The 25,729-nt window shown below is 36.5% G+C and overlaps 1 protein-coding gene across 1 annotated transcript in view; it reads right to left on the bottom strand.

Moving 5' to 3' along the window:
• LOC119067676 (irregular chiasm C-roughest protein-like) overlaps positions 1–10,867 on the bottom strand; it is a 52,582-nt gene extending 41,715 nt beyond the window's left edge. Inside the window, exon 1 of the mRNA XM_037170790.1 lies at positions 10,111–10,867. The gene's annotated coding sequence lies outside the window, so the exon portion shown is untranslated. The remainder of the gene's footprint in view (positions 1–10,110) is intronic.
• Between the last annotated feature and the right edge of the window lie 14,862 nt (positions 10,868–25,729).

Here is a 25,729-nt window from a genome sequence, read left to right as displayed (position 1 = left end):
ATCGATTATTCCTAGTAAAACAGTTTCAATACCCGTCGTGTAACAAAGCACAAAAGACCACTTCAACAAAGCGTAAAACTATTATTCTCTCCAACTTTAAATATGAAAAATGTGGATAAATGACAGAAAATAATTGGCAACATCTTCAAATGGACAAAGTTATGCAATAAACTCTCAAAGTGCATAGCCACACTCAGACGACTTGTTGTCTTCGATTCCAGAACCCCTATCCACTTCCATTTTTTCACAATTGTAAAAATTTAATGATCGAAGGATAATAAAGTAATTTCGGATTATGGTTATAATATCCAGACAATCATAAAATATCGATAAATGTCGAAGGCTGAATTGAATTTAAAAAAAAAATGGATTCGATTAAGAAAATGTTCACATAAATAAATAAGAAGGGAAAAAAACGCAAACTTTCGCACTGGATGCACAAGACACATGGTCTTTCTTTAAAACAAAATTTTGTTATACAAAAAAAAAGATTTCTAACTGACTCCCCAACTCAAATGATAATCCTTTTCCGTCTGATTTAATTTTTTTTTTTCATGAAATTTAATATACTTTGCAACCCTCCAAGACGTAAAACATAATATTTTTTATGAAATAACCGCAATTTCCTCATCATAAACAGCACTCCATATTAAAACGAAAATTGTTTCGAAAATCTTTAATATAATTCAACTCGTTCGAAACACAGAGCCAAGAAAAAAAGGGGGATAATGCTCTTTGTGATGTGTAAAAAGTTATACGCCAACGAAAGATTGCAGCAGCTCTCGACTCTCCCGACATTAAAAGTGCTTCGTTTCCTTTAATTTCTTAATCCCCAGTCTTTCAAATAAAATCCACTTCATTAGTTTTCTTGCTATAAAATTTTGCTACACATCAATGCTGTGATGAATGATTACACATTGTTAAGTTGAGAACAAGATTTAGGGGGAAATAATATTACTATTTGTTCTATAAAAACTTTTCAGAGAGGAGAAATAAACTTTAAATGTATAACAAAAGGAAATTTATTTATTTATTCGGGTTCGGACTGGCCATACTGGGCGTTTGGGCGATTTCCGAAGGACCTTTTGCCTCAGTCGAGTATCATCACCGATAACATCGAGACTCTGGATTTAAAAAAAACGGTGAAGACTGGGACGATACGGGTGAAGATGACAAAGACACATAAGTGTAAGACTGCCTAAATGCCATGTAATAAGTACTTGGAGTGTTGTTTCATATTGTTGTGCGTCGTTCTTTCGAGATTTTATTTTATTTACACCAAAGTCGCTTGCGAGAGAGAGTTTTCGAAATTTAAGATAATTTAGATATAAATCCGTTCGACTTTCCTGCAACACTTACTTGAGTCACTTTTGTTAATGTGCGTCGACTGACAGACGTCAAAAACGTCAAATGAATTGAAAAAGTTGTTGTACAAATGTAAACACTTTAAAATCTATTCTTCAAAGAAAAGAATTGACAGACTTGACCGTGTTTCTGTTCTTCATAAAAAATTATATAAAGTCTGCAACGTTAAAAGATTCTTTAAGATACTACTCTTTGGAGGCACTTTATCAGCAGCTTAACTTACAACAAGGCCTCTTCTATTGAATCGAACTTCTTTTATGGGGGAACCCACTTGCCGGTTCCATGCCATTGGCTCATTTATTGTACAAATTACCGAAAGAGTTCTTCCCTCTCCTAATCAAAACTTGTATGCTTTCACCAAGGGCCCCCTCAATAGAACAAACTGACAAATTAAAATGAAAAATCATATATTTGAATGTGTGTGTGACAGCTTCGTGTACAGACAGTAAAAAGGGACTCTTAATGTCAAAAGTAAAGGGACCTAAAACGTCAAAATAAAGCAAAGTTGACGTTTTCGTGTTAGTGGTGTGTGTGATATAATTTTTCAATGAATTTCGGGTCATAATTCCTCTAGGTAGTCTACCTCTATGGCTTTCATAGCGAGCGAATAAAGCGAAATTTCGCAAATGTCCCAATTGTTCGTGTGATGTGGCGGAACTGTGTGATTCACTTACGCTGTGTGAGTTACACAATTGCAATCAGTCATACGAATCGAGGGCCTAATTGGAAACAGTCGCCCGAACGGAAATGCCTTTTGACTTTTTCCCCCGACGGGCTCTTTTGAGCCAGACCAGCCCTGTATTTCTTTATTAGGCAGCCAACGAGAGCGTATTGTACGACATCACATTAGTGAATTTTGAGATTTTGCATTTTCGTTTCATTTGTTTCAATTGAATTTCGCTGTGTAAATTTCGGTTAAATAATTTTTTTTTCCCCTTTTTTCCGTTTATAGGATAAATGCCGGGTACGAACAATGGAACGAGAGTCAGTTTTAATAATTTAATCGAGTTGGTTTTTGAGATTTATTGAGCATTTCTCTCATTAATATTATAACAGAAGCATAAAATTAAAATTACATTGAAGGTTAATTTGATTCTTTTTTGTGCTGAAGGTAAAATGTGCAATTTAAAATGTTTATAGGCTGGCAATAAATTTGCAGCCATCTGTTGTTACCGTATTTTAGAGGCTGAACAAATCTGGACAATAAATCTTGTTGAATACATTTTCTTATATAATGTACACATGTAGTATACGCGACTAAATCTGACAATATACTGTACATACCGTGTGTATACTAGACCCATTTCTATGATGAAGACTTTTCCGTTGATCAGGTATGCTGTCATTTCACTACAAAACACTCCTTTCGCCATTTCTGCATAAAAACATCTTCACAATACAGTTGACAATTAAAAGTGAACGCAGTCACTGAATTTGTGCGGAGTTAAATTGGTTGGAAGAACCCAAGGTTTTATTGAACGTCGTCGGTAACAGTACGAAAACATTGCGAACGGCGCTGCGACAAAAGTGCTTTGATGATTGGTGTAATCTCAAATACCAGTGAATTGGAGTCACCCACTTCCAAACCTACATCAAAGGTAATGATCTTGTCTGCAACAAAAATTCACTGTCTTCATCCGAGTGGACTGCCGCCATCAAGTTGAGCAGTAACTATGCGAATCTGAATGGAGTTCCTGGAGTTGAAAGCGCTTCCAACCTCTGTCGCAAATGGAACAGAGAGAACGAAACAATAGCTCACGTGACCGGAAGTTGTCCTTCAAACAACCAGCAAATTACATCCAGACATCACAAAGCGAAACATCAACTTTCCGAGCTGCTTCGGCCGAAAGGATACGACTGCTTCGAAGAAGTATACGCAATTGACACCGAAGGCCGATCTAGATTCAGTGATATCATTGTCATAGACAGCAAATCGAGGAACGCATTCATAATCGATCCAACAGTACGATATGAGACCAGCGACACCGAACAAGATTCTAAGATCCAATCAGAAAAGAGACAAATCTACGAAAAATGCATACCATTTTACAAGGAAAAATATGGCGCAACTTTCGGTAAGCTCAAATGGTCAGTTCGTGGGCTTTGGTTTGGGGTCGCCCGGAGCGATGGGGGAAAGGGTGATAGATTTCTTCAGAGAATTTAACTTAGATATTTCAAAGCTTAATAAAATTACGGAAGACATTCTGGTCGATACGATCCGGAATCCGGATTATTAAGAACCACATATGTGGTACCTAGTCACTAATAATTTAACGACTCAGCTTTTCGCTGTAAATATTTTGTAATTTATTATTGATGGATATGCTGTGTGGACGGGCATCCTTCTCTACGAGGGCAGCGCACTTTGTTTTATAAATAAAGATTTTTCTTCTCACTCTGGTAAAATTAATGTGAAGTTGGTTCACAAAGAAATAGAGCGCCGACCTTAGTAATTTCGAGACGAAATGTACTAGTATGGTAACAAAATTATAAGAAAATCTATTACATTTGAGCGTCAGTTTCCAAACAACATTTCCCTATAATTTAAAGATCCACAATAACAAGTATGATAACAACAGGCTAGTTTGCGTGGTCCTGTGTACTTGTGGAACCAGAGCCTATTTTTGAAGATTTTAATTCTAAAAATTCTGTAAATCTGAAATCAAGCAAATTGAAAGGTGTAAAGGAATCTCGCGCCGCGTCATTCACAATTACTCACAAAGTGACATTTTCCTTATACAAAATGTGTCAAAATGTGAATTATTGTGAATGACGCGGCGCGAGATTCCTAGCAACCAATTGAAAATGTTATTCAAAAAACGCTGCAGCAACCAACTCCTTGTCAGACGTTCACAATCTTCTGTTGTAACAATTTTCATTTAGAACGATTGGGATCCCTGAGAAAATCTAGTTCCAAGCCCATTTTATTCAAACTTATTATCATTATAATTTCCTTTGTTTTACTACAAAAAAAAACACGTGTCATCTGGCCAGGACCGCACTACAGTCAATGGCCCAATCAATTTTTTCGCCCCAAAAAAAGTTCCTTATTTTGCCGTCCCTGAACTAAAATTAATGAATTCCGTCGCTTGTTAGTCTAATTCACCCATCGCGCCCTCTGATAGCAAGTCCTGTCCCGCACCCTTTGGGCATTGGATCGTTGGAAATCAATTTTTTTTTGGTATATTGTATGGTGTTTGCTTTCACCGAATCGACTTCATTTTTACGAAATTGGATTTGATTCATGCAACATTAATAAGTAAACATTTGCTCATTTATGTGAAACAAAGTTTCATAAATCCGAAATTGTATCGTCATGTCTAAATTATAAATTGATTTTGAGTAGCAATCAGCGGTTCGATTACATTCCTTATGCATACGTATATGTGTGTGTGTATACGTAATGGTTTCACTGCCTTCGAAAAGCCATGAATGATTTAATGTTTCAATAACTAAAAAAAAAGTTATTCTCGTTATTTGATTGATTCAAGTTACAGATGCGATATGAACTTAAGCAAGAGATTAGCATTGAAAATTATGGTAACAGGAAAGCGATGCAATACCTGTAATTTACTCGATAGAATTTAATGCTTGTAAGATAAATGAAATTTAATTGCATAAAGTATAAATGTATCGGACGTTGCGGTGATCGTTTAGCAGAATTGAATAAAACATAGAAGCTAGCAATTTACTCATGATCTTGATTAATAGAATTCAACGACAGCATCCTGTGTTCAAAGAGTGCTAGTTTCTATTTTTTTCTTTTCTTCTCTTTTCCCATTCAAAACTCTATTCCGTTTTAAAATGATTCTACATTCGTTACCATTTGTTTGCTGTAATATCTTTTAATTAAGAATCAATTTAATTCAACACTGACCTAAACTTTAGGGCCTCGAGCTAGTCGTAAATATTAGCGTTTCCTCGTATAATGTGTAGTAAATGTAACGACACTTTATATCATCGATATGTAAGCATAACTATTGATTCGATACAAATAGTCGTACCCGTATTATGTGTAATACTGTGTGAATTGTCGATATATTTTGTGTGTGAGATTTTTGTCTACAGAACGAGAGCAACGTACAAAAAAGTGTAATTTATGTGCTCCAGGCATTTCACATAATACGGAAATTTTGTAAACTGACGAAGTTAATGGAATCATCATTTCTAAGAACAGCATTCAGCATTTTCTCCAGCAACGGTTTGATTTCTAAATCTAGTACTTCGTGGTCCAATTTCATACAACACCGAGACATAATCTCCTTCAAAGGACCATTTATTAAAGAGAGTAGAATCCTTTAAATTTTGTCTTTTCGACCTTTTCTGCTTATACGGTATCCTATTAACCGAATTCTTCCGATTCAAAAAATCGGAATTCCTTCGGAAAAAGAACAATAGATGTCGCTACGGTCTCCATTGTTCTTTTTCCGAAGGATATCCGATTTCTAAATCGGAAGAATTCGGTTAATTGGGGTATACGAGTTTCCAGAAATCACTCAATAAAATGAACGAAAATCTCATCAGGCAAAAGGTGGGACTTAGTTCAGAAATAGTAGTTCTCTCGGTACAATATTTTCTTAGAATCATTCAAAGGAGACATTGGACAAAATATAAATTTTACAGGAGGCGAAGCGGTACATTTATCTGATGTCTGTAATTGAATTGACTGAGTTGATTTTAAATTGTAGAAAATATAACGAAATATGTTTGTCATCATATCGCATCCTGATGAAGTGTACAAACGAACAAAGATCATATCGCCCCCGGAAAGAAGGAAAAAATCTGTATTTTGGCACCAACTTTTTTTTCAACACTTCTGTGGGCTTGCAGCACAAAAGTACTGGGTTCATTTATATGTGGAACGATAGTGGGTGAGGCCAGCTACAGCACCCCATACTCAGTTTCCTTGGAACATCGCAGCTACAGAGAAGGCGGACTCTCCAAACATTCACTATATTTTTAGTCATAACTCTCGTGGATCTCCTCGCACCAAGCGGTGCGTATACTCTACCTGTAGGTCTTTCCAAGGCCGACATTCGTACAACATTACAACCATTTAAAATTATTTTTTCAAGAGTTATTGTATTGGTACCCTCTGACATGTCTTCAATTTTGAACGCTTTTCACAGAAAACAATTTTTTTTAGAAAAAGTGAAAGATACGTGTTTCCTACAATTGAAAGACGAATCCAACGAGCTATCACTCATTAAAATCGGAGACCGCTGTATCCCCAATCACCTGAAGATTTGGCGATATCACTGTTAACAAAACGGTACGGAGTTTGTTTGTCTTCCTTCCCGCAACTCTACTACTCCTAGAAATCATAAACCAGCAGAGAATCGAATAAGAAAATTGGAATTACATAAAACGTGACTGTTGATTGTATATTCGTATGAAAACAATTAACACATTTCGGAATAAAAGAACCCGGTTCCTTCTGAGAGAACAGCAATATTTACTCTTATTTTAGGTTCAACGTCATGCACTTTAAATGTACAATAACTTTAACTACAGTTAGAGAGCTTTCTGTGTTGTGAAATGATTTATGTTTGAAAGGGTGAAAAGGAAAATAAAGTTTGTAGAACTTTCAGAAGTTGCAAGAGCACTTATACCTGCACAAAAAAAAAAGAGTTTCCACATTTAAAATATTATTCACAATTCAGCGGCGGAAAGTGAAACTTTTGTTGCCGTTGTGCTATTTGCATCACGGTATACATTTTTAACGATGTCACTCAGTGCCACAATTAACTATTTCCGTTTTTGGAACAATGTGCACTATCTGCAAGAGATGCTCAATTGATACTATTTTTGTTCACACACAAAAAATGTGCTGCCAATTCCAATTTAATCAGCACTCTGCAGCGACGAGTGATTCAAAGAATTAAAGAAAAAAAAGCAATGAATCCAACAGAATGATCGTATTCGCTGGAAATTAATTTGTTAACAAAACGACAACTACGAACATAAATATGCAGACGAATTCAATTTATAGCCCGTCATTAAATTCCAGCAATTAATGCTATAACTGTCCAAGTCGTTCGATTTTTTTATTATTATCTGTACACCGTTTCGTCGAAAAATTTAAGCATAAAATCATGAACAGTGATGTCAATTCCCAAGTTGAACACATTTTGTAAAATTTATTGAAAAATGCAGTCATGTTCACACCTCAGACGGAATTCTCAGTTGTGATGGAATTGACAAAACATGCTACGATTGAATATTACATACTCGGGTAAGGGAGAAGATAATAGGTCATTGGTCCATGTTTACCTTTTGTTTATGGAGAGGACCGTTTAGAAGTCTAAGGCGCAGATGGTTCTCTAAGGACACTTATGTACGGGCTTATAGAAAATCAAGTAAAAGATTTAGAATATATTGAGGGAAAGCAGAATTAATGATTTTGAGTCACGATGGGTTAGCTGTTCTTTAAGAGGCTTGTCAGTTTTTTTAATAAATGTGTAAAATGTTGGTGAGGTACAAGACCTCAACTTTAGCTTCTCTCATAATTTTTATTTCTCATTTCTGTTTCGTTAAAGTACTAGACCTGCCAGACGTAACATTGCCTAACGTGAGAAATTAAGTTCTGACTTTTTTGTTCTCGAATGGGATATCTCCATAACGAATTAGTCCGGGCCATTGGGTCAGAAAAAAATGGCGCCGTTCGTCAAAAATGTACTGAAAAAGTAGATTATCGAATAAGAAAATTTGTTCCACAACTTTTCATTCCCAATCATGTATGATGACCTGAATAGCTCGAAAAACTCAAAGCGAGCGGATTGACTGCGATTGACACAGGGCTATCTAGTTAGGCCTAGTGTAAAATTCAGCCAGTTGTAGGGCCTATTGTTAGGAAAAATTTCCTTAAAATTCCTAAAATTAAGGAATTTTTATGAATTTTTTGTTGTTGAAATTTTAATGAATTTATTCCTCAAAATATTCCCTGTCAGTGTTGGAACGTCCAAATATCTCCAGGAAATAAGAGACAATTACAAAATAATGATCTTTATTGAGCTGCTGATTCTCAACGAATGAAAAATTCTGACACAACAAAATAGAACTTGGTTACTCGATTAAATACAAATTTATGAGATTGCTGAGTTACTTCCAACACTCCTCCACAAGATCATAAATTTGAAAAATGACCTCCTCCTTAATGACCTTAACTAAAGTCCAGATCTCACTACATAAAATTCATCACGAAATCACTCTTATGTCGCTCAAATTCTCTTACCACTGTTCGGTTCAAATTCTTTTGCGTCTCGAATTCTTCATCTTAACTTGCACAAATTCTGTTGCTCTGCGCTCAAATTCTGTTGTCTCAAATCTTCACATATTCTTCTTCTTCTTTTTGTTCGTCATTCCTTCCTCATTTACACAAATATCACTCGGGGTCCATAAATCATAGCCATTGTTGTTACCGTATGTCCTTCAATTATACTATTCTCAAAAAGCGTAATCCAAATCCACATCGAAATCATCTTCGGATATCCTTCTTATCGATCCACTCTTTATATTCCTCGCAATTTTGTTTGTAGTGTCCCTTCTTGTCACAAAAGAAACAGGCAACATCATCTTTCGAATGTCTTGAAGAACTTAATTTGTATGCTGAAGCTTCCTTCATCACGTTCCGCTCCTTTCGTTGTTCGTACTCATCGATTATTTTTGAACAAACCAAGCTCGAAGTGAGTTCTTCATCTCTCTGGCAACGAACCAATCAGTGTTGCACTAAGGATGAATTCGGGTTTGAACTCGTTCCCGACATCGCCATTTTCTTCCAGTTTCTTCGTCATCAATTTTCTTAAAATCACGACCCGACTGTTAGGTGTATCTTTCTCATGAAACTCCTTGAGTTTCTTCCAGGCTTCTTTTGCACTTGTACAAGTTCTTATGTGTTGAATTGGATCATCTTCTATGGTCAATGCAATCTTATGTGAATGAACCTTCTCGTCTTTCTCAGTCCAATCAGCAGTAACTGGGTCCGGTTAACCGTCTTTGATCACTTTCCACAAACCATTTCCTATCAACATCATCTCCATCTTGTACCTCCCGTTAAAATAGTTGCTGCCATTCAATTTCGTCAATGTTATCCTCGTTTCTGTAGCCACTTTTCTAGTTCCTCTATTTTGTACTGTCTTATTCCTTGTCTGGGCCCATAACCTGTTGGAACGTCCAAATATCTCCAGGAAATAAGAGACAAAATAGAACTTGGTTACTCGATTATATACAAATTCATGAGATTGCTGAGTTGCTTCCAACAGTTAGTGTACATCGTACAGGCGAAGGTCGTATGAGGAGCACCAGAAGATTTGAATGAAAAAGTAGAAATTGATACTGAAACGTCTGTTTCTGATACTGTTAGATAAACTACAGACTCCAGTATAATAAAACGTTTCGAAAATCAGAATCCGGTCCAGGATCTGATTGGTATTTTGGGATGTGACGATTAGAAATGTTTGATTTTATTATCTTTTTGACTAAAGCCTTCTATTTTCAACCGAGTAAAAAAAAAACTGTAATTACTGTGCGCACTCATCCAAACATACCCTAAAATCTGCCCTGATCAAATAATTACAATTTCGAAACGCATCACATCACAGCTAAATTGGATTTTTTTTTGTTCGTTGTTTTACACTCATATCATGTGGGATGTGGATAAGTAATTATAAAAATGAGAACTCCAGAACTAAAGTTGTGTTGTTACAAAAATAAAAAAAAAAACGAAAATATTTTTCTTTTACTTACCAACAATTCTACGCTCGTACACCAAAAACACTCACAATTCATTAGTCCCACATGTCAATATAATTATAACAAAAATTATGGTTAATGCATCTCTTATCAATTTATAGTTTTTCATAACATGAATCGAATTTAAAAGTATCGCTGCGGCAACTAAGTATGGAAAAATCACTTTGAAATGTACGTTAAGTAATTACTCTCTTTTGTGTATCAATATAATCGAACGAAATTAGTCTCAATCTTAATTACGAAAGTGATTTCCGTTATTCCGGCTCAATGGCCTATCCAGTGTTTTTACCACGAATTCCTATATCGTATACGACACCAGATTCTCACGTCTAATTAACTAATTACACTCGATTGACTGGAGATTTTGCTAAAAATTTTATTTTCCACGTGTGTTATCATTTTTACGATTCAATAGACTTGTTTGTGTTTATTTGTTATTTATCGCGTATGCGCAGGACTTCCGTTTACAGATAATATTTTAATCAAAAACAATTTTTTTTTTATGATTTCCTGGTGAATGTAATGCAGATACATTTCATTCGTGTCATTTGGATCATTGTTTTTTGCCACACTCGTAATTATAATTTTTCTGCAACGTTCATTCCAATAATGATCATCAGTAATCAAACCCGTCGTACACAGCGAAAATGAAAAATAAAACACAACTCACGAATTATTCGACGAGAACATTTCTCGATTTTTACACAATTTGTCTCTATACACTCTTATGCCAGCGATGTTAAAATTTCAACTAAAAATGCACGCAACATTTCAATATTTTGTCGTTGCGACAAGTTGTTTTGTTGTATATATGAGACGAAGAGGAAGAAAAAAAAAATTTATACAAAAACTACAACTTACTACCCAATGTAGAATGTACAGAGAAGAAAACTGCGCGTGCCCATCGCGTATCAGAACCCGCTAATATAAAATGCATATGAACGAAGGGGAACGGGTACCCTTCCTCCGTTTATTTCGCTTCAAATTTGACTCATTTTGTGAATGGAATTATGACTCATTCGGTTTCCCCAGTTTCGCATTCTCTTTTGGTTGAGTAATTCTGCCTTTTCGTTTTATCCATCCAGTTATCGATTTTCTACACGCAGACAGATGTTTTCGATGTATTGCGAAGAAGAGAAAGAGAGTGAGAGAGAATTCTGCTTTTATTTCAAAAATGTTGTTGATTATCCTAAAAAATTTAAATTTAGTCAGCCCTTTCAGACACGGGATATCTAGGAAGCATTATGTTGAAGACAATACAGAAAAAAAAATTATTCTCAATTTTCAGTGTGCCGAAAAAGCGAAAATTGTGTGTGTGTCTGAAAATAAATGATTAATTTTGACTTCCCTATATACTTAATTCGCATTCATATTTTATGCTTTATGACTCATTTTGTCTATGTCTAACCCTTAGAAAATTTAAGGCAAATATTTTGTTTTCTGTATGTAATTCATCATTTTTGGTTTGTTGTTTTTTTTCCCTTCGTCTTCCTTCCATTTCCTATAATAATGCGTACCATACACATACTATATATATATCTAAATGTACACATTATACCTACTTATGAATCACATCGGTACCTATAAGACGGAATACTATAACTTCAACCCTTCCTAATAATATAATAATAGTCATAATCATATGGTGTAGTACAAAAGATGATTGAAGACGCGATAAATTTGGGGCGTCAGAAATTTAATATTTATTTGTTATGGCACGACTTTTGCTTTGTATAACATCCATACACAACGACATTTTCATTTCTTTATTGAGTGGTGTTGTTGGGCTGTTGTATTTCTTTTGGGTGTTTTGTAGGATTTGTAATTAAAATTCAGATAGAAAGTGGCCTTATTAAACGTGATCGATGATTATTACGGGACAAACAAAGTCATTGACATTAGGACATCGGAGGTGATGGACAGTATATGATAGTGTATTACATAATAATTTGTTTGACTAAAAACGAAGCCATGACTGGGTAATATAAATAATTTAGGCTATACGTAAGAACTGGAATAAATGCTTATAGCACTAGTCAGTGTCGACTCAAGTTATTAGCCTCAGAACAAAAAGCGCACACACTCCGAGAGTGATGAGGATTGATCGTATTGGGGCTATTTAGATTGATGTCAAACGCAGGATGAAATCTTTGTTCATCATCATCATCATCATCTGTTCTCACTTCGCAGGGAAGGATAGGGCACAAATACATTGTCTCGAAGAAGATTTCATTCTAAGTCTTCCTTAATGTCAGGTAGGATTTTCAGGATTTTTTACGAGAATTTCAAAATAGTTTCAGGAATTCCAAGAAATCAATTAATTTATCAAGCCTAAGCCCAAAATGACTGTAACAACATTGCAAATAACTTGAATAACTTTAAGAGTGATATCGCCAAAACGTCAGGTGATTTTTTTAACTTTGGGAAAACAGTTTTTCGACAATAACTCAAGAAAATAGTACATTTCGTACCTAGGACTAAAAGTCTTTTTTTAAACGATACGATCAAGTGGGAGCGAACGGTTTTCCAAACTCCTATCACGTAGCAAATATTGGCCCGCGATTGAAAAACTAATTACTGTTCCGGAGTCCTGAGGTCATTTGCTATACGCTCACACTTTATCTGACTAAAATCCTCCGAGAAAAATTTAATAATTTTTCTCTTGATGTTACTAACAGCGGATCTGATATATTCGTGGTCTAGCGACGCGTTTTTGTATTGACAACGTAAAAGAATAGTTGGCGATAAAAAATGACTGTCATAGTACCGTTCCAACGCTTCTGTGGGCTTGCATCAGAAAAGTACTGGATTCATTTATATGTGGAACGATAGAGGGTGAGGCCAGCTACAACACCCCATACTCAGTTTCGTGGAACATCGAAGCTGCAGAGAAGGCGGACTCTCTAAACATTCACTACATTTTTAGTCGTAAATCTCGTGGATCTACTCGCACCAAGCGGTGCGTATACTCTACCTGTAGGTCTTTCCAAGGCCGACATTCGTACAACATTACAACAATTTAAAATCATTTTTTCTTGAGTTATTGTCGAAAAACTGTTTTCGGTACTCTCTGACATGTCTTCACTTTTGAACGCTTTTCACAGAAAACATTTTTTTTTAGAAAAAGTGAAAGAAACGTGTTTCCTTGAATTGAAAGACGAATCCAACGAGCTATCACTCATTAAAATCGGAGACCGCCTGTTCCCCAATCACCTGAAGATTTGGCGATATCACTCTTAAAGAATTAAAAATCCATCGAATTTTCGAACATTCTTCGAATTCTTGAGAGTTGTACGCATTCTTGAAAATTCATCGAATTCTGGTAAATTCTAAGAATTCTTGAAAATTGTAAAATTCTAGGAATTCTTAAAATTTAAAAATTCGATAAATTTCAATTATTTCAGAAATTTTCACGAAATTCACGAAAATTGGCACTGCCAGGCTTTAGGTTCTAAAAAAGAACCAAAGATCTTAATAATAAAAGACAAAATGGAGAACTACCTCCACTACTTGTGAGATGTCTAAATGAACAATACCAGCTCGAATTTTAAATTCAATTTCAATGGGACCTGACAATCGAAATTAAATGTTTTTTTCCATTGTTTATCGCTCCGTAAACGAATCTGATAGCTAGAATATTGTCACGGAAAGACAAAATCTTGAATACAGCCTTTCATGTTGTCCTTTAATTAAAATTATTATTTGTGCATTCCAATGACAATGCATGTTCTATTCAGTCAACGGGCACTTGCTTGACTCAAAGAATGTATAGAATGAGATATTGAATAAAACTTGAGCAAAAGCTTTGTGGAACAAATGAAGTGAGACCTGTTTATTAGCATATAACATCAGTTGTACCAGCAGTGTGTCAATTCATTGGTTATGAGAAACAGAAGAAGTGCCTCAGGCAATAGTTATTTGTAGTTTCCATAGAAGTCATGATGATTCAAATTGTCTAAGACTGTGCTTCAAAGTTTTCATGATCGGATTTTAATTAAACACTTTTCGAATCGAGGTTCTTGGGTAGCGGCAGCGCTACCGTTCTCTTCCCAAATAAAAATTGTTTGTCACATTCATGGCAATAATTTACACTTTTTTCCGGCGAATTTCAATTTTGTATAGTGAAAGTCTCTCGTTTTCTATTTGGCATTGATATGCTGAACCGATAATTCACTTGAAGCACATCTATCCTAAACTGTAGATAAAATGTACCGTTGCATACATTATGTACACTTCTTTCGAAACATGTTTTACATAACCCCTGGCACTGGAGCAATGTTCTTTTTTAGGTCTTTTTTCCACAGGAAAAAAAGACCTATTGTGGGCCGTCCTTCCATCTGTGTCACAAATTAAATGTGATTAATAAAAGCTCGAATTGCAACGCTACTATGAGCAAACCAACACCAGGCAAATCAATTATTATTTGTTATCTGGTAACCGATCGCTCATAGCAGACATTGCAATTTGAAAGTTTGGTAGTTGTTGGTAGTTGGACCCCCAAAATATTTAGCAGCAAAGATGTTTCTTACTCGAGAGATGTACACTTATAAATCGAGTATTTAGTAGTTGACTACCAAAGTGGTAGTTGACTACCAAAGTGGTAGTTGACTACCAAAGTGGTAGTTGACTACCAAAGTGGTAGTTGACTACCAAAGTGGTAGTTGACTACCAAAGTGGTAGTTGACTACCAAGTGGTAGTTGACTACCAAAGTGGTAGTTGACTACCAAAGTGGTATGACTACAAAGTGGTAGTTGACTACCAAAGTTGGTAGTTGACTACCAAAGTTGGTAGTTGACTACCAAAGTTGGTAGTTGACTACCAAAGTTGGTAGTTGACTACCAAAGTTGGTAGTTGACTACCAAAGTTGGTAGTTGACTACCAAAGTTGGTAGTTGACTACCAAAGTGGTAGTTGACTACCAAAGTGGTAGTTGACTACCAAAGTGGTAGTTGACTACCAAAGTGGTAGTTGACTACCAAAGTGGTAGTTGACTACCAAAGTGGTAGTTGACTACCAAAGTGGTAGTTGACTACCAAAGTTGGTAGTTGACTACCAAAGTGGTAGTTGACTACCAAAGTGGTAGTTGACTACCAAAGTGGTAGTTGACTACCAAAGTGGTAGTTGACTACCAAAGTTGGTAGTTGACTACCAAAGTTGGTAGTTGACTACCAAAGTTGGTAGTTGACTACCAAAGTTGGTAGTTGACTACCAAAGTTGGTAGTTGACTACCAAAGTGGTAGTTGACTACCAAAGTGGTAGTTGACTACCAAAGTGGTAGTTGACTACCAAAATTGGTAGTTGACTACCAAAGTTGGTAGTTGACTACCAAAGTGGTAGTTGACTACCAAAGTGGTAGTTGACTACCAAAGTGGTAGTTGACTACCAAAGTGGTAGTTGACTACCAAAGTTGGTAGTTGACTATCAAACTAATACGGATGTTGTAGAGATGTTTACTGTTTGAGAGCTGCACACCGACTGATAAAAAATGCGGCTCGCTTGCCTATTTATAATTCGAAAATTTGGTAGTTGAATACCAAAGTGGTACTTGAATGAGTACCAAGCTATTTGTAAACAGAAATAAAAAAAAATATGAAAAAAGACCTCACCAGGCTTCAGACGGTCTATTCTTGTTTACTTATGCCGGCAATGAAAGAACTTGTTTCAGTTCAAGTATACGGTTAGTATACGCGTTCCTATCTTCTAAATATAGTCGGAGCAGGATTGTTAATTTTTTACCATTGATGCTACTGTCATTGTCCGTCAGGAACCACATGAAGGCTTGAACAATACTCCCTCGGCATACAAATGTACAGAGGGATTCTTTTGAAAATCCACCTATCAAAATCGGACCCATTTCGTCTGGGATGGATATATACATGGTTTGAAAGGTCTTTGCCAGTAGACCTCAAAACAGGCCTCACACAGTCTCGAGCCACACCTGGTTGCTGGCGGAAGATCTCCGAAGCTGGAAAAATAGTGTCTTTTATCCGAATTTTTTGGTCGTTATAAATGATCGTTCCGGGTGATAGTGGGCTCGTTGGAAAGCTGAGCTTAAGTACTTTCGGGTCATGCCTAGTTTGATTAGATTCATTGATAGATGTTTCCAAAAATTTCCAAGAAATTTTTTTCAAAATCTGTGTGAACTTTAAACAGGTCCGGGCTGGTACTGATGACGGTTAATGTGAACCTAACATGCTAGTCGTAACGTACATTGTCTAAGCTTTCCGTTGATACCTCATTTGCAGTGCTGGTGATTGCCGACATAACAGAATTTTATGTTAGTACAACCGCTACTCGTAAAACTCGCCAGCAACCACCAGCACTGCAAATGAGGTATCAGTGGAAAGCTTAGACAATGTATGTTACGACTAGCATGTTAGGTTTACATTAAGTGTCATCAGTGTCACCAGCCCAGACCTGTCTAAAGTTCACACAGATTTTGAAAATTTTTTTTGCAAATTTTTGCAAACATATATCAATGAATCTAATCAAACTAGGCATGACCTGAAAGTACTTAAGCTCAGCTTTCCAACAAGCCCACGCTCCTCCGGAACGATCATTTATAACGGTCAAAAAATTCGGATAAAAAACACTATTTTTCCAACTTCGGAGATCTTCCACCAGCAACCAGGTGTGGCTCGATACTGTGTGAGGCCTTTTTTGAGGTCTACTGGCAAAGACCTTTCAAACCATGTATATATCCATCCCAGACGAAATGGGTCAGATTTTGATAGGTGGATTTTCAAAAGAATCACTCACACCTTCGTCGTGTTCGATCCGTAAATAACTATTTGTACAATGGCTGACTCTGTGTGACCTTTATCTATCTGTTTATTTTAAAAAAATCACAGATCTTATCCAGTTTTATTTTTATGGACACGGCTTTACCGTACCCTACATTCAATTTTTCCACTGAACCGTGAAACTGGATGTTAAAGAAATAAATTACAAGGCTTACGTCCTATCGCCAATTTAGATTTTTTTTTTCTCGTAGGCATTTATTTTCCAAATCCCAAAGTAAATTTACGAATTCATACAACGAACGGGAAAATAAAATACTTTTTTACATGCGGGAAATATTTTATCAGATTAATTGATTTGTGACTCAAATGTATATTATATTTTGGACATTAAGTAGCGACGTTAATGTAACGTGAACCAATTTTATTTTATATTGTCAATACTTGCGTAGCACCTCAATCTTATTTTATGTCATGCCGATGCCAATGGAGCTGTGTCAAAATTTATGAGCTTTTCATGGACGTCAGTTATGGACAGCCAATGCAAATTCGACCGAAACTAATATCTACACAGGCAAGGCTATGAATGAAAGCGTTGCACTTTGTCAATCATGAAGTAAATGCATTCATCGACACCAAGACGAAGTGCAACGAAAATGCCAACAGAATGCTTTCCAATCGTTCTATACACCAAACCGAAATGATGCACTGAAAGTACTGGTTCAGATTATGATAGCTGGGGGTAGTTCGAATTTATCTTCGACATGGCAAGTTGCAATGATGTCGACTCTGACAATGAAAATAAACGACAAGCTTTGCCTAATATTAAATTTAGCAGAAAACATGTTAAAAGAAGTGAAGTAAAAGATTTCACATTTCACAACTTTTATGTTGAAGCAATATGATGGTCGTAACGAATGAAGCCATACTGTCATATTAGGTGTCAAAACGAAAATTTGAAGCCAACTTAAAAATTTCATTAAAAAAATATTCGGACTTCACATGATGCGCCTTCTCAGCCAACCCTCATTAGGAAATTCTTATAGGTTTCAAACGGTGGCCTTATTAGAGACTAATATATGTGGGCTCTCGATCTTTAAAGAAGTAATAGATCGATAAGTTCACTGATCATATGCTTGCTTCAAGCGAGGCGGAACGCCATTTGTTATTAACTCCCCATATGCTTGTTGTCTGTGAATAGTACTTGATTCCCGATACAATAGACTGTTTAAGTTCAGGAAATTAAGTGGGACAAGATTTGCTCGCGTAGTTTCCCCCTCGATGACTGTTCGACTGTAATGTTCTGAACATTTGACATTTTAAAGTTGGTAACACGATACGTGAATGCAACAAAAGAGAAGAAAACAGAAATAGTAAACGATGAAAGCTGTGTTTCGTGCATCAAGCATACGATTTGTGAAAGTTCCCGCTATGTTGGATTTTCGACATGATTCCATTTCCAATCGACTTTGCAATCAAATGTGGCAATTTATGGTGAGTTTCGTGTTTTTTATCTGTAGAACTGGAAGAATAAGGTGTTGTCTCTGATTTTGTATTGTCGTTGGAAATTTGTAATGTCAATTTTAACCTGTTACTCCAGCAGTTGCCAGTTGACATTAGAGATTTGTGCGACTACTAAAACCACTCCAACAATAGTCTGGGCCAAATATTCTCCTGCATGCAAACGGCTTTCATTGAACAAATGCCCCCTACTAAATGTGAGGGATTCTTTTGGAAAACAGTGGACTTTTTGATAAGCGTTCCCGAATCAGAAGCCTAGAAGCCAAAACCACTTTTAAAAAAAATTCTTCAAATCTTGTGTGGCTAGTCGGAGGTGATCAAAAACCAGGGCCTATTTTCGATAATTTAAATTAGAAAAATTCTCTAAATTCTCCAAAAATTATCGAAACTCTTAAATTTACTTTTGGGGAATTTTGATAATTTTTCGATAATTTCAAGAATTTTTCGATAATTTCGATAATTTAAATTATCGAAAATAGGCCCTGTCAAAAACTGACAACATGAACCTATCTTACAACAATTTTTCCAGTTACACGAACCGCACATGTCACTAGAAAAGTAATTGCATCTGCGGGGTAAATAGGGTCTTACTGGTTCGAGGTACACGAAACGTATACACAATTTCAATTTTCAATTTTCAATTTTCATTTATTTCCAAGAAAAAACTTCTAACATTAAACACACAGCGTAGCTCCAGTATGCGTTACAATTCTAAGGAGCTACAACAGTTTAACATAAAATCAAATTAATAAAGTTGATATAAATTTAGACAACAAGGACAGCTAGCAAGGCGAAAAGTACCATGAGGTGATGGTTGTATCTTAAATCTTCATATTAAATTCTTAAACAGATAGAAGTGATATTTGCTCTTTATTCGATCGTGATTTTCGTTTACAGCTGATTTACTTTAATTAGAATCGAGTCGCGTCAGTAAATACGCTTTCAACGAACGACAAAATTGATTGAGGGTAAGTGAATTTCTGATCGTTGGCGGAAGGCCATTAAATAGAGTCGGACCAGAATAAAGCAGGCAACGTTTACCATAGTTCGACGAAATCTTAGGTTTCTTCAGCAAGTATGAATACCTTGTTTGGTAGCAATTAAGATTGTCCGAGAACTGCAGCGAGTGATGTTTCAGATCATTGATGCAACAAAAAACGAATTTGCAGACCGCGTATTCGTACATACGCTGTACCGTTAATACATTCGGAAATTGCTCGCCAAAAAGACGCTCAGTTGGGTACCTCAATGGCAATCGGTGGGTGGCTTTTAGCGCTCTCTTGTGCAAACCGTGAAGCCTTTCAATCAATGACTTTTTGGCAGAACCCCACACGCCAACACAATACGTCAAATGGCAATGAACAGTAGAAAAGTATATCAGGCGAAGGATCTTTTTAGGCAAGAAGCGAAGACGCTTAAGTACTCCAATTCGCTTGGACACAATCGAACACAAATTGGAAATGTGATCGTCCCAACTCACAAACTGATCAAGAGTCAAGCCGAGACATTTGACCGAGGAAAAAACATTAATCTCAACGCCGTTAAAGGTTAAAACTGGCTGACCGTCAACCTTCACATGAGGCTTGCGAAAGTGAACCAGCTTCGTCTTATTCAGGTTGAGAGTAAGCTTGTTCAAACGGAAATACTCAGCAACAACCCGCAAGTCTTCGGATAGATCGGAAACGTTTTGAGCGACGACTGCAGAAGAGACGAACATATTCGTATCGTCGGCAAATCCGAAGGGAGTGGAATGGATCGGCAGCTTGAAAAAATCGTTAATGAACACTACAAAAAGCAAAGGTGACAGGACGCCACCTTGCGGAACACCGATCGTCACATCAACCAACGGACTAGTGACTCCATTACACACCGTGCACTGCTTTCTATCGGTCAGATAGCTTCTGATCAAATCGTGTGCAACACCCCTCACCCCAGCACGCTCTAACTTGATGAGAAGCAGCTTGTGGACAACTGTGTCAAACGCTTTGGACAGGTCTATAAACTGTCCAGAGACCACCTTCTTATCATCAATGTCCTTATTAATCACATTGATCAGCTCAAACAAAGCAGTGTGCGTACCGCTCCCATCCCTAAATCCATACTGGCGTACATTGAAAAAGTTGCAACTCTTGAGGAAGCGAGTGAGAGCGCGTTGAATGACAATTTCTAAAATCTTATTAACCGCTGGTAGCAGCGAAATTGGTCGATAGTTTCCTACTTCATCTTCCAAACCCTTTTTATAAGCAGGCACGACCAAGGCAACCTTAAGCCCGTCAGGATACTTGCCATAGAATAAACAGAGATTGAATATATCGCACAAAAATGGTGCAATCGCGGACGAACAACACTTTAAGGAACCAACCGATATCCCATCGTGTCCTGGAGCCTTGTCTACTTCCATCTTGGCAATAATCGCCACGATTTCATCGTCAGTCACAGGGTCAAAAAAAATGGACAACGGATTATCCGTCAAAGTGTTAAACTCATTTAGATCATCTTGATCAGTCGCCGGAATACTATCGGCCAAATCTTCACCCACCTTCGCGAAAAACTCGTTAAAATATCGAGATACCAAGCTTTCACTAATGGCCGATCCATTACTCCTCAGAGAAACCGTTTGCTTTTTACGTTTCGATCTACCCAATAGACCGTTTATATTCTTCCACATGCGCCTGGAATCATCGCATTCCCTGAACAAGTCTTCGTAATAACACTCTTTGTACTGAGTCCGGTACCTCTCAAATTCAACCTTCAGTACTTCAAGTTTGCTGTCTAGGTGAGAGAAATCGAGCCGCGAACGACACAGTCGTGTTTGAAGAATTTTCTTAAAAGTGGTTTGACTTTTAGGGTCGAATACCTTTCTGGGCACGTATTAAAATGTCCACTGGAAAATGTGTCCGATTTCGGTCGGTTGTTTTGAAAAGAATCCTTCTGTGAATGTGAATGTGGAACAGTATCCAATTAATATCCTGTGGTTCATGTTATATGTACCAATTTTCCAAAGCTTTCGCGATTCAATTATATCGTTCTACCTCATTTAAATGTTGAGACACAAACAAAACAAGAAACTGTACTCAGCGCTCATACCTCGTTTTTTTTTCTTCAATAAATTCAAACTTGAAACATTGATTATATGCATCCGACAGAGTACCTAAATTAAAAATTTAATAAATCAACTTCTATTACATTATGAATAGCAGACTGTAACGTATTGCAAAGCGAATGTATATAACTGTTTCGATAAAAAAAAGAAAAACTAAATAAGCGAAGTCGATCAAATTACCACCACTCTTCTAACCACCCTCAATTCACTATCATTCCCATTTTTTTTTTCGTGTGTTTTATTTCTTTTTCATGTTAACCCCACAAATAAGATTTAAAAACAAGTCTGCTTGTTTATTGCTTTCAGTTTTTCGAAAGATTTTCAAACAAGCACACAGTAAAGCCACTCTCTACCCATTAACATCGCCCAACCAACTCAATAATAGTTATCTTCCGTTGGAACAGTCAATTGAAGACGTAGCGTAATGCACAAATTAATTCTTCGAGAAGGAAAATAATGATAATAATGTGGAACGCAAGAAATAAATGAAAAGTTTACAGCAGAAAATTAAACGATAAAAGAGAAAAGATTTGCTGAATTGCGTTAAGCTACCCGAGCTATAGTTACATTGTCTAATTCACTTTTAGCATTGCAATTGTTTTTAAAGTGTACTATATATACAGATGGAAGGTAGAGAGCCGGCGATTTTATTGTGTCTCGTTGTTTAAAACGTTGAATTTATCAACGGAGACATTACTTTCTTCGCGAATGGTTTAAATAAAAATTGTAAAGGAAACATCGACTGCGATCTTTTAATGAACCATAATTACCATACCAGCAATTGCCAGTAGTTGATCCATCAGAGTTTTCATTCATTAACACATACATAGTGAATCACAGAGAGGGCGCGATAAGGAAGCAAGGAATATACAATTTTTTTTCATACAACGCCCGAAGGCCATTTTTTGAGCCAGTCCAGCCCTGACGTTTATATAATAAGCCAATCATACAATATGAAATGTTAGTTGCTTTAAGATATCTGTTTCCGCAATAGTTGGAAAGTTATGATGAAAGTTCCGTTTATTATCAAACAATGAAAACTTTTGCCACTTTCCATTGCTGTAAAGTGAACGAAGAGGTAAAAGGTGTACAGTAGAAACTCCCTTTATATAGAGATAATTGTGACAGACAGGTCTGTATGAAAATCCAACGTAACCACGAAAATAGAACTGTTGGACTTTCCGACAAACCTGCCTGTCACAATTATCTACATTAAAAAAATCCACCCTTTGAAGTCTCTAGCGAAAAAAGAAATAAAGGAAATAAATTTTGTTTAGGGAAAATTGAAAAAAAAAAGTTATTTCCAAGAGTGGTACCCCCAACTGGCTACGGCACTGTCACAACTGCCTATCATGCCCGCACGTTAGTAAGCGGGCGTGACGCAAGTCCACTACCAAAAATATTAAATGTTTTACACAAAAAATTTTGAGGACGGCGGAGCATATTTACAGCAACTTTTTGACTTCTCCCCCTTGGCTCCAATGGCTAAGGACTAGAACTAGAATATCTGGAATCTAAAAACCCATACGAATTCAACGAGCTATCAAACGTTACTGCAGCTTTAAAATTGGCCGAGATATTGAACTTCGAAATATTGATGTTTGTATGAAAATAAGCAAAATTTCGTATTTTTAGATAACTGAAATCGCCTACGTTAGTTAGTTACTTATAGTTCCTATGGAAAAGTGGATCCAGCAACTCCTAAACGTTTCTACAGATTTTCCTGAAATTTTGGTTATAAGCTAATAATGGTCCAAAAATAAGAATAGAATTTCCAAAAGTTGGAAAAAACCCATATCTTGGTAGCTGGAGCTCCCCAAAGTCTCCATACAAATGCCATATAAAAGCCAATTTGTGTGTGTGTGTGTGTGTGTTGTGTTGTATATTTTGTTGCATGATATGGATGGTAATGTGGTGAATGGTATATAATGTTGTGGGATGTGTTTCTTGTTGGAAATTGTGTGGATCATTAAGTATTAACTTCCTCTAGGTTGGTTCTTAAAATTTGGGATGACAGATGATTCCACTGGCGCTACCTAACTTCCATCGGATTTTTTGATGGATTTGGGTTATTTTCGACATGAGTGAGGTGTTCCAAGGTTGGTTCCTAAATTTTGAGATGACAGATGATTCCTCTGGCACTACCTAACTTCCATCGGATTTTTTGATGGATTTGGGCTATTTTCGACATGAGTGAGGTGTTCCAAGGTTGGTTCCTAAATTTTGGGATGACAGATGATTCCTCTGGCACTTCCTAACTTCCATCGGATTTTTTGATGGATTTGGGCTATTTTCGACATGAGTGAGGTGTTCCAAGGTTGGTTCCTAAATTTTGGGATGACAGATGATTCCTCTGGCACTTCCTAACTTCCATCGGATTTTTTGATGGATTTGGGTTATATTCGACATTAGTGAGGTGTTCCAAGATTGGTTTCTAGATTTTGGGATTCAGACTGATTTCTCTACCATTTTTTAATTTCCATAAGGTTTTTTTGTCGAAGTGACATACTTACAAAAGTGGTGATATCAGTCAAAAAACCCTTAAAGGGTAAATGTGACGCAAGTCCTTTATCTTACGTACAAAATAATTGACATTGCTGAGGGTGACACATTGTGCGTCGTACGCAAAAGTTTTATCAACAAAAAATTGACTCAAAAAATTTGTGAAAGAAAATTTTACAACAAGAAATTTGCGTCACAAGTGGCAGATGATTCGGTTTTCTTTCGTTTAAATTCTTTCAGTACATTTTTCAACCATTTTCCTAACAATACGTTCCTCAACATTTGCCACTTGTGACGCAAATTTCTTGTTGTAAAATTTTCTTTCACAAATTTTTTGAGTCAATTTTTTGTTGATAAAACTTTTGCGTACGACGCCCAATGCGTCACCCTCAGAGATATCAGTTATTTTGTAAGTAAGGTAAAGGACTTGCGTCACATTTACCATTTAAGTGTTTTTTGGCGGATAGGGTGTACATGTGAAAATGGTTCTCGTATTTCAAATAGAATTGCTAGCGGAACTCAATCTTTTGCATACTCCTAACGTATTACAGAATTTTCACATTCGCATGCTCCATCCGAACATAAATCTCTCTGTGATTGTTATTTGTCTAGCCACAAAAGTATTTACAATGACTCACGCTGGTTAAATGTGGTCATTGCCAAATATATGCTTCTTGTTTGCTTTCAAATCTCTTTTCCATAATCTATATACAATCTTGTTGTACACTATGCATAACATCAGTTATTATACAAAATCTAGTGAATCATTCAAACTGATGCAATAGAGAAAATTGTTGGAAAATTCGGAGGGGGAGACTGACAAACAGTTAAGGGTGCAAGTGGAACCAACTAGCCGTATATGTTGACATATATTATATACAAATTTCGTGTTGTTGTGCTGATGTTATGTAGGATGTGCGTTTAGAAATTATGGATACAAAAAATGAAATGCCACAACGATGCATTTCGGCCACATTTATTTTAAAATCCAATCGTAGACGCATTCACGACACACACAACCGTCTAGTCTAGTTTATAAAGTTTTAATTACGACACCATTCTAAATGAAATGGTGTTCCGCTGGTAAAATAGAAAAATCACCTCACATAACCTTGCATAGTAATGTGCTTACCAAAAATGGCATACACATGGAAAAGTAGTAAAAAGTTGAAAAAAATAAAGTGAAATCCCCAGGCTTTCAACTGCTGTATGCCACTGGGAAGCGATTTTCACGAATGAAGACTCCAATTGTAATACAACTTTGCATAACAAGGAGCGAAAGTAATAACATCGATCGTATGTGAATTTTGCGTTTCGGTTCGTTAAGTTTGAACAAATGTAGGACAATAATTTTGAACCGACCGACCTTTTAAACTGCTTTGAATTAAGCCACTGACTGGCGATTGAAAGATTAAACTTAGCTGTCGACCAATGAAATAGTATATTACTGCACAAGGGAAGGATTTTGATATGGTAGGTCCTATTGGCAGGCGCCTGCCAATAGCCAGATATTATTATAATGACTATTGGCAGGCGCCTGCCAATAGTCAAAATATTATTAAAATGACTATTGGCAGGCGCCTGCCAATAGTGAAAGTATTATTAAAGTGACTATTGGCAGGCGCCTGCCAATAGCGAGATATTATTATAATGACTATTGGCAGGCGCCTGCGAATAGTCCAGAATATTAAAATACACTATTCGCAGGCGGAGAGGTGTAGCATGTCGAGAATATTAGATTAGTTGG

The sequence above is a fragment of the Bradysia coprophila genome (assembly GCF_014529535.1).
Source record: "Bradysia coprophila strain Holo2 chromosome X unlocalized genomic scaffold, BU_Bcop_v1 contig_128, whole genome shotgun sequence".
NCBI classification, from domain to species: Eukaryota; Metazoa; Arthropoda; class Insecta; order Diptera; family Sciaridae; genus Bradysia; species Bradysia coprophila.
The sequence above is the reverse complement of the archived record's forward strand: the minus strand, read 5'-3'. Positions and strand labels throughout refer to the sequence as shown.